Source organism: Trachemys scripta, unplaced genomic scaffold (genome assembly GCF_013100865.1).
Source record: "Trachemys scripta elegans isolate TJP31775 unplaced genomic scaffold, CAS_Tse_1.0 scaffold_30, whole genome shotgun sequence".
Classification (NCBI taxonomy): Eukaryota; Metazoa; Chordata; order Testudines; family Emydidae; genus Trachemys; species Trachemys scripta.
The window spans coordinates 528,225-537,779 of NW_023260516.1; positions in this window are offsets into that span (position 1 = coordinate 528,225).

The window sequence follows — 9,555 nt, forward strand, 5'->3', positions numbered from 1 at the left end:
CCACATTTCCCCTCCTCCCTCCCTTCCCCTCCTCCCTCCCGCTTTGATCTTGGTTGGGAGTTGCTAAGTGCTTCCCTGCTCCCCACTCACCCTGCAGCCCCTGCACGCCCCCCCCCCCCCCCCCCTGTCTCCCCCCCCCCCCCCCCCCCCTGCCCTGCTCCCCCGCTCCCCCGGCAGCCTCTGCCTGGTGGGGGCTTCGGATGCTCAGCAGCGACCGGGGCAGTGCGGGTCCCTGCAGCCCCGGCACACGCCGCACTCCTGCCCCACGCCGCAGCCTTCTTCCTGCCACACGGGGTGATGGGGCCACAGGAAGGGTCCCCCAGTGGCCGGGGAGTCCCAGCCCGTGAGGGAAGCCCGAGCTGCTGGCTGGGCCCGGCCTCCCCGTGGTCCTGCGGGCACGGCTGGGGCGCGCGATCCGCCCGGCCTCCGGGGGCAGCAGCGGCCCCCCCCGCCACCTTCTGTGGCTGTGCCCCCCTCCTTCCCCGGCCCNCCGTGAGGGAAGCCCGAGCTGCTGGCTGGGCCCGGCCTCCCCGTGGTCCTGCGGGCACGGCTGGGGCGCGCGATCCGCCCGGCCTCCGGGGGCAGCAGCGGCCCCCCCGCCACCTTCTGTGGCTGTGCCCCCCTCCTTCCCCGGCCCGAGCTCGCTACAATGTAGCCGGGCGGCTGGGCTGCGCTGCGGACCCGGTGGGTCCTGCTAGGGCCGGGCGGACCCTGACTTATGCTGCCTCCCTATTTCCCCGGACATGTCCGGTTTTTTGGCAATTCCCCCCAGACGGGGATTTGAGCACCAAAAAGCCAGACATGTCCGGGGAAATCCGGACGTATGGTAACCCTACTTGATTTGAGACATGCTGGTCTCCTAGTGCCATTTCAGAGCTCTGAAATAAACTTGGCTTTCTCCCCTCGGTGTCTTTATTGGTGCCAAGCACACCGGGCAACGAACCTCACTGTTTGCCTCCTCGGGCCCTTTTAGGCTGGCAACATCCTGATTGCTTGTTTTAAAATGCTCCTCCGTAAGGTTTGTGTCCCCCGTTCCCCAGAAGTCCCAGCATACCCTCTCATTGAAAACCCCAGCTTCATAGCACTCAATCATATCTTGTCCACAGAATATGAGAAAACTCAGCCAAAGGCTTGTTGAGTATTCTCAAAGGGGGGAGTTGTTGGTGTCACTAGGCATCACCCTAGGTAACTCGGGAGGGTGGAAGGCCACTAAGTGTCAATGAAGCCTTCCTGCACTAGGCCTATATGAACCAAACTTCTTCCATGTTTAAACTCTAATCAACCTCAAAAGCCAGGTGCAATTGGAATACGTAAGCAACCAGTTATCTGTGTGCACCCCCCTGCTCACACCGGGATCAAGCGGTAATAATGAGGCCTGCACGTTTCTGGCTGAAGGGAAAAAGGACAAGATAACGGTTTAAAGAAGTTACTAACAAGCTAGGCTTATAGCTGCCAAGAATGACTTAACTGCTTAAATGTAATCATTATTTGCTTAGTAACTGTTACCAGGGAAGGGAGGGGTAGAGGGGGAGGAAGGGAGGGGAAAGGGGGGCGGGGGCGTGAGGCTTAACTGCAAAATGTATAAAAGAAGAAAAACTGTTTCTGTTAGTGTGCTTGATCTGAGACGTGTCAGTCTCCTAGCACCGCTTTGGGATCCCAAATAAACTTTGTTTGCGTCTCCCCCTGGTGTGTTTATTGACGCGAAGCACACCGGGCAACGAACCTCGCTGTTGCTGTCCTCGGGCATTCTGTGCCGGCAACAGGGGGACTACGTACTACGGCCCTGAGCCAGGCTGACACTGCCAGGTGGCCGTGTGGCCTAGTGGGGAGAGTGCAGGGACTGGGACTCAGGAGAGCTGGCTGCCATTCCTGGTATAACCGTGATTTTCTGGGGGAACATGGCCGAGTCCCTGCCCCCATCTTTGCCTTAGTTCCCCCCCCAAAATGCCCTGCCCCCCTCTGTGAAGCGCTGGGGAGGAGCTGGGTGTTTTTGTACCAGTCCTTTGTCCTGCCCGGTGCCACCAGACCAAGAGCGGTGGGTTTCCAGCGCCTGCCAGAGACGCAGCAGTTACTGGCAGCTGCTGGGTACGAGGCAGCGGCTGTGAGGGCCTGTGGGTCTGATCCGGGCAGTGGGGGGACAATACTGGCTGGATGGGTCCATGGGTCTGATCCCATGGGGCAGGGATGGGGCGGGGGGACACCGGGCTGGGGGGACCCATTAAGTAGATAGACGGGTACAGAGGGGTGCTCTGGATTTAGGTCCTTGGACAGTTTCAGTCGTAGCTCCCAGGAATCTCTGGGATCTTGGAGAGGTTCCCCTGGCTGGGGAGGGGTGGGAACAATTTTTAGAGTGGGGGTGCTGAATGCCATTGAACAAAACTGTAAACCCTGTATATGATGGAAACCACCCAGGCCCCACCGCTAGCCACCCTAGTTCCAGCACCTCTGGCTGGGTTTTCTCCCAGGGGCCCCATCTCTGGGACCGTGCGGTGAGGATGGGGCGTGGTGACCGTGCCGGGGTCTGTCTCACGGCCTGTCTCCTTCTCACTGCAGAGACCTACTACCCCAAACCCTCCATCTCCCTGTGCCCCAGCGGGGGCGGGGGGGGGTCGCCCTGGGGGGAAATATCACCATCCAGTGTCAGGCTACACAGTAGAACATGAGGTTCCTTCTGTACAAAGTTGGAAGCTCAACCGCGCTGCAGGACGCGGAGCCGGCTGGGGACGTGGCCGAGTTTCCCAACAGCAACGTGAGCCGGAGAGATGCAGGGAGGGACCGCTGCCAATATAGCACCGAATCGGACCCGCCCGTCTGGTCGCATCCCGGCGACCCCGTGGAGCTGGTGGTATCAGGTGAGGGACCCGGCTCAGCATCCCCGCTCCCAGCCCCACCCCCAGCCAGCCAGTTCAGAGCCATGTTGTGCCCTGAGCCCTGAGCCCAGCCGAGGGGACGCCCGGCCGGGGAGCAGGGACGGAATCACTGGGGGGTTCCCAGTGGGGAGGAACATTCCAGGGCTGGCTGTGTGATGCCCACCGGGGCTGGGGGCTGCGGGTTAAAGAGCAGTGGGAGCTGCACACGCTGTCTGCTCAGAAGCAGCCTGGAATCAGCTGCTGAGGGGAGACCCCCAGGATTCCCGGGCAGCGGAAGTGGGGGGAGCTCGAGCCTGGGGGGTGTATTTTTCTGGCGGGGGAGAGAGAAAACAGCAGGGGACAGCAGGCAGCAGCTCCTCCCCCATCCCGCCCCCAGAGCTCCTGGTGGAAACAGCTCGGGCAGAGAGATGCGAGGTAGCAACCACCGGTACCAGAAATGAAGGGACCCAGCTGTCAGACTCCCAAGTCGTGCCCACTCTTGGCCCCTTGCGGTCCCTGGGGGGAGCCCCCATCAGTGCGACAGCCCTTCTCAGGGGTCCACTCTCTCTCGGGGTCAGGCCCCTCCACCTCCTGGAGCTGCACCTCTCTGAGCCTTAGCACGTCTGTCTCTCGCCATGGGCCCCCTCAGGGACTCCACGCGCTCTGGACCCCCCGGGGCCTCCACAAGGTGAGGGGAGAGGGAGTTTGTTGTTACAGAGGACCAGCGAGGGAACTTGGGACCCCAGCCAATAGCCTGGAGGATGGAGACCCCAGTGACTGGGGACTTGGTGACTGGGAGGCCCAGCTCGGGAGTCGCAGCCGGTTCTGGCCAGTGGGAAGACAATGGGCTGTGAAGAGAGGACCCCGGTGATCTAACCAGCCGGTTCCAGACAGAGGAGGCCAGAGGACAGAAGAGAGGAGAGGAGACCCAGGTGACCCGGTTTCCCTGGAGAGAAGACAGTGGACAGAGGTAGGGCTTGGGGCCGGTGATATCAGATGCCCAGCTCCGGGTGGTGCTCCGGGACTGGAGAGCAGGGGGTGCTCCGGGACTGGAGAGAGGGAGCAGGCAGAGCCCACCTGGATGCAGAGGAGACTGGGATGTGTTGTGCTGAGGGAGGCCAGGCCTGGGGCCCTGAGAGTTTCCTGTGCTGTGTTCAATGCTCAATAAACCCTCCTGTTTTACGCTGGCTGAGAGTCACTCCGGTCTAGAGAACAGGGTTGCATCATCTGCTTCGGGGGGTGGAGGTCCCGGGGATCCAGAGAAAGTGGACTCCCTGAGGGGACCCATGGCAGAGACAGGTGTGCTAAGGCTCAGAGAGGTGCGGCTCCAGGAGGTGGAGGGGCTTAACCCCCAAGAGAGAGTGGACCCCCGAGAAGGGCTGTCACACTGAAAGGGGTTCCCCCCACAGACCACAAAGGGCCAAGAGTGGGCAAGATCTGTGAGTCTGTGACAAAGCCATTGGATCTTCTTAACCCTGTGTCTGCTAAAGTGAACAGCTCACTAGCAAATATTGTTCCCATATGCTCATCCCATAACCTTCTCTTTGTTCAGCTAAATAGATTCAGGACCTTGAGTCTATCGTTATCAGGCCGGTTTTCTAATCCTTTAATCATTCTTGTGGCTCTTCTCTGAACCTTCTCCAGTTTATTGGCATCCGTCTCAAATTGTGGACACCAGAACTGGACACAATATTCCAGTAGTGGTCACACCAGTGCCAAATACACCTCTCCACTTCTAGCTGAGATTCTGCTGTGTAGGCATCCAAAGATCGCATTTGCTATTTCGGCCAAAGTGTCCCGCTGGGAGCTCCTGGTCAGCTGATTAGCAAACATGACCCCAAGTCTTTTTCAGGGTCACTGCTTCCCAGGAGAGAGACCACCCCCTTGTACATATAGCCTAGATGTTTTGTTCCTAGAGGTATAACTTTACATTTGACAAACTAACAGGTATGTCGCTTGTGCTCAGCTTCCCAAACAATCCAGGTGGCTCTGTATCAATGACGTGTCCTGTTTGTTATTTACCACTCCCCCAATCTGTCTGTCATCTGCAGGTTTTATCAGTGATGATTTTATATTTGCTTCCAAGTCACTGATCAAAATGTTAAATCATGTAGGGCCAAGAACCGATCCCTGCAGGGCCCTACTAGAAAGACACCTGTCCGAGAATGATTCCTCAGTTACAATTACATTTTGAGACCTATTAGTTACCCAGTTATTAAGGGGCGGATTCCTAGGTGGGACATTTTCCTGCCAACTTACCTTGTGTTTTCCAAGCCCAGCACTCGGCTGGCAATGTTTGGATCAGACTGAAATGTTCCAGCCCTCACTGAGAATCTTAGCTTCTCCACAGGGGTGTCTGCGTTCTACAGAATCAAGCTGGAAAGGAGAAAACTCCCACAGAAGCTCCTCCTTAGCACTCAGGTGCGTGAACACAAATCCCCCAGGAGAGACGGCGAGAAGGAGGTTTGCTGCAGCAAGGCCACAGGGGTGTCTGAGATTCCCCCTGCCCTGCCCCCCTGTACTGCATGTCTGATGTCACGGGAGCTCTGTGAGGTCACAGCCGCCTCACCACCTTTGCCCAATCGGCTGAGTTCCTGCCCAAGGCCCTTGTGAAGTCACTGCCACCCCCACCTCTCCCTCGCAGGGCTGGTGTCTGCCCCTGGCCAGCCTGTTTGGGTGTCTCAGCTGCTCCCCAAATCACCCCCCTGCTCACTAGTGATTCTAGGGAAGAAGCAGGAGAAACAGTAAAACAGCAGGATCTGTTCCTCCCCCCGCACACTTCATAGAGTCAGAGATTTTTAGGCCTGATGTGGTCACCATTCGATCTAATCTGACCTGTATTTCGCAGGCCAGGAAGTTTCACACACTTACCCCCATATTAAGCGCAATAGCTTGTGTTTCACTAAAACACGCCTCCCAGACAGACACCCAGTTGTGATGTGAGGACATCAGGAAACAGAGAATCCACCACTTCCCCTGGTAATTTGTTCGAGTGGTTAACCACCCTCACTGTCAAAAATTGGTGCCTGGCTTCTAATTTGAATGTCTCTGGCTTCAGCTGACAGCCACTGGTTCTTGTTCTGCCTTTTGCGGCTCGATTGAAGAGCACTTTGGTACTCGGTATTTTCTCTCCGGTACTTCTCCACCATAGTCAAATCACCTCTCAATCTTCTTCCACAGCCAAATGAGATTGTGCCCCTGAAATATCTCACTTCAAGCCACATTCTCGAGCTGATTTTTATGTCTCTTTTATGCCCCTCTTCCAATTTTTCACCATCACCAGAACGGTACAGAGTATTCCAGTCGCAGTCTCACCAGTGCTACAGGGACCCAGAGACTCAGCAGCTGTGTACTCATTCGGGGGGGGGGGGGGGGGGGACAGGGTCGAGGGGCCCGAGGGGGGGGGGGGATGGGGATGGGGGACACTGAGCTGCGGGGTCCATTAAGTAGCTAGACGGGTACAGAGGGGTGCTCTGGATTTAGGTCCTCGGGCAGCTTCGGTCGTAGCTCCCAGGAATCTCTGGGATCTCGGAGCGGTTCCTCTGGCTGGGTTTTCTCCCTGGTGCCCCGTCTCTGTACGGTGAAGACAGGGCACAGTGACCGTGCCGGGGTCTGTCTCATGGCCTGTCTTCTTCTCACTGCAGAAACCTACTACCCCAAACCCTCCATCTCCCTGAGCCCCCCTGAGTGGGGATGTTGCCCAGGGGGGAGCCGTGACCATCCAGTGTCAGGGTCAGCACCCAGAACAAGGTTCCTTTTGTACAACATTGGAAACCTGAATGTGCTGCAGGGTGTGGAGCCGGCTGGGGAAGGGCTGAGTTTCCCATTAGCAGTGTGAGCCGGAGAGACGCAGGAAGTTACAGCTGCCAATATAGCACCGAATCAGAGCCACCCATCTAGTCAGAGCCCAGCGACCCCGTGGAGCTGGTGGTAGCAGGCCTCTGTGGGGGTCTTCGTGCTGATGGGAAACTCAGAGCCAGGCTCTGCCCTGAGCCCTGGAGCCCACGGGGAGGTTCCCCGGCCAAGGGAGAGCAGCAGCTGTTAGAGGTTCAGGGCTGAGGGATGGGGGATCGCTGCCTCTAGAGGGAGCTGCAAAGCAGGGGGTATTTCCCAGGGGGATGCTCCCCCAGTTGCCCCCATTCTGGGGACGCACAGAGGAGTCGAGGTCAAGCGACTCCTGAGTTGGCATCATCCCCAGCACTGGGTCGGGTACATCAGCTGATCGGTACTTACGGGTCACGTAGATCTCTGGTTTGGGTCGTGGTTTTGTTTGGACCAGCAGTGGTGAGATCTCACCCCTGGGGCCGTGGGTGAGGAGAGATTGGAGCTCCCTGGGGCAGGGGAGAGGTAGGTGGGGGGCAGTCCCAGGCTGGGGCAGTGAGGGGAGCAGGACATATTCCTCCTGGCTGGTGGGGCTGGGCTGCTCTGGGTAGCTCAGTTCCGGGGGGCCGGGATACAGGAGACCGGTGCAGACTGTGGGGTCTGCCATGGTGGTGCCCTCGTGGCAGCCTGTGCTGGGGAGGAGCCGCGCTGCAGCATCTGGGCCAGGTGGAGTCTGCGAAGGGCTGATGGCTTCCTGCCCAGCTGTATCATAGCGCGGTCTGGCCAATGGGTGCTGGCAGCGTGACCCAAGGGCAGATCACTGCTGCCAGGATGGGACGGCGTCTCCTAGCCCAGTGCAGCTGGGGGAAAGCGCTGCTCATGGACGCTGCTACGTGAGAGCTCAGCGGCCGCGGGGAATCCAGGAGCTCCCCAGACTGCAGCGTAAACCCGCCGATTGTGGGCAAGCGCCGTCGGCCACTAGAGACTGCGCTACACCTGCTGATGCCTCCCGGTGCTGCCCTCCGCCCCCAGCATCGCCCCTGCCTTGCTCGGGGTCAGCTCAGCTGCTGCTCTCCGGCTGTGCGCTGCCCCAGAGAACAGCTCAGTCGCTCTGTGTCCAGGGCAGGCCGGACGCAGTGAATGAGGCGGGGGCCACACATGGGCATATGAGGACCCAAGCACTAGGGAGCTGCGGCTCGGTGTCTGTGGGGCTGGGAGCCCAGCTCGCAGGGCCGGGATTCTGAGTGGGGAAAACTCTGGGATCTGGGAGAGAATCTCTGCCCGGGGGCCCCTGGATCTGCCCGTGGCTGGGGCTGGCTGTGGAGGCCGGGGCTGGGTGGGTGCCCGGGTCTGACTCTCACAGCCTGTCTCCTGTGCGCAGATCCCAGCTTACCCAGACCCTCCATCTCGCTGAGCCTCACTGGGGTCACCGCCCCAGGGGCAAACGGCACCATCCGGTGTCAGGGGCAGCGCCGGGACATGAGGTTCTTCCTGCACAAGGCTGGAGACCTGAACCCGCAGAGACACATGGACCCTGCTGGGGACAGGGCCGAGTTCCGCATCCCCACCGTGGGCCGGCAGCACGGAGGGAACTACAGCTGCAGCTACCAGCCCTGATCAGAGCCACCCATCTAGTCAGAGCCCTGCGACCCCGTGCAGCTGGTGGTATCAGGTGAAGGGCCCGGCTCGGTGTCCCTGCTCCCAGCCCCACACCCAGCCGGCCCCTCGGGGGGTCTCTGCACCAATGGGACGCTCAGAATCAGGCTCTGCCTTGAGTCCTGGGCCCAGCAGAGGGGACGCCTGGCTAGGGAGAGAGGAGGGAGTCACTGGGGGGTCCCCAGCCAGGGGGGAGCAGCAGCCGCTGGAGACTCGGGTTCGAGGGAGGGGGGAATCTCTGCCCCTAAGATCCCTGTAAACTGCTGTGGCCAGGAAGAGGCACCTCTTTTCCCACTGCAGCCCTGGGACATCCTGCACCCCAAACCCCTCATCCCCAGCCCAGAGCCCTCACCCCCCTGCACCCCAACCCTCTGCCTCAGCCCCTCCCGCACTCTGAACCCTTCGGCCCTATCCCCATCACACATCACTTCTCTGTGCACATAACAAAATTCATTCCGGACACGGATGTAACAAATGAGAGGGAACATGGCCCTGCCCCCAGGGGGAGCCGCAGAGCCGGGGGCCTTTCATGGGGATGCTCCTTCGGCTGCCCCAGCTCTGGTGATGCACAGAGAAGTCGGGACCGAGGGTCCCAGATACAAAAATCCCCCTCCCCCCGGAATGACAATGATGATTGATGCTGAATCACAAGGGGGAGGGGGGAAAACTCTGAGTCGCTGTTTCAGCCCCTCCCCCCGCCCCAACGGACACTGGTTCTATTCCCGCAGGGGGAACCGACCTGACCCAGCCTGGAGCGGTGCCGGCTCCCACCCGCCCGGGCACCCGGGGCCAAGTATTGGGGCCGGGTGGGAATCTATTGAATCACAGATTATGGGGCAGCTTCCCCCAGTGGTTGCCCAGGGGGAGGGACCGAGGCTGTTCTCAGGGGCAGTGACTCCTCCCCGCCAATGGATTTGGGATGGGAGCGAAGTCTCCTGCTCAGACACGAACCCGGTGCTAATGGGGCAGCCGAAGGCTTCCTCTGGGGGCAGCTGGGCCCATGAGTGGCCACGGGGTGGGGAGGCTGGAGCTCCCTGCCAAGCAGCCGGAGGCGGGATGCCGGGCTAGATGGGCCCGTTGGCCTCAGCTGGTGTGGCCACGCCAGGCTGGTGCCATGGGACCATAGAGGGAGACTGGAAATGACGGCCAGGCTGGATCAGACAGCGCCCCCTAGCACCGTGCTGGGGTACTGGGGCCAGGCCCGACTGGCAGGGGAATATGCCCCCTA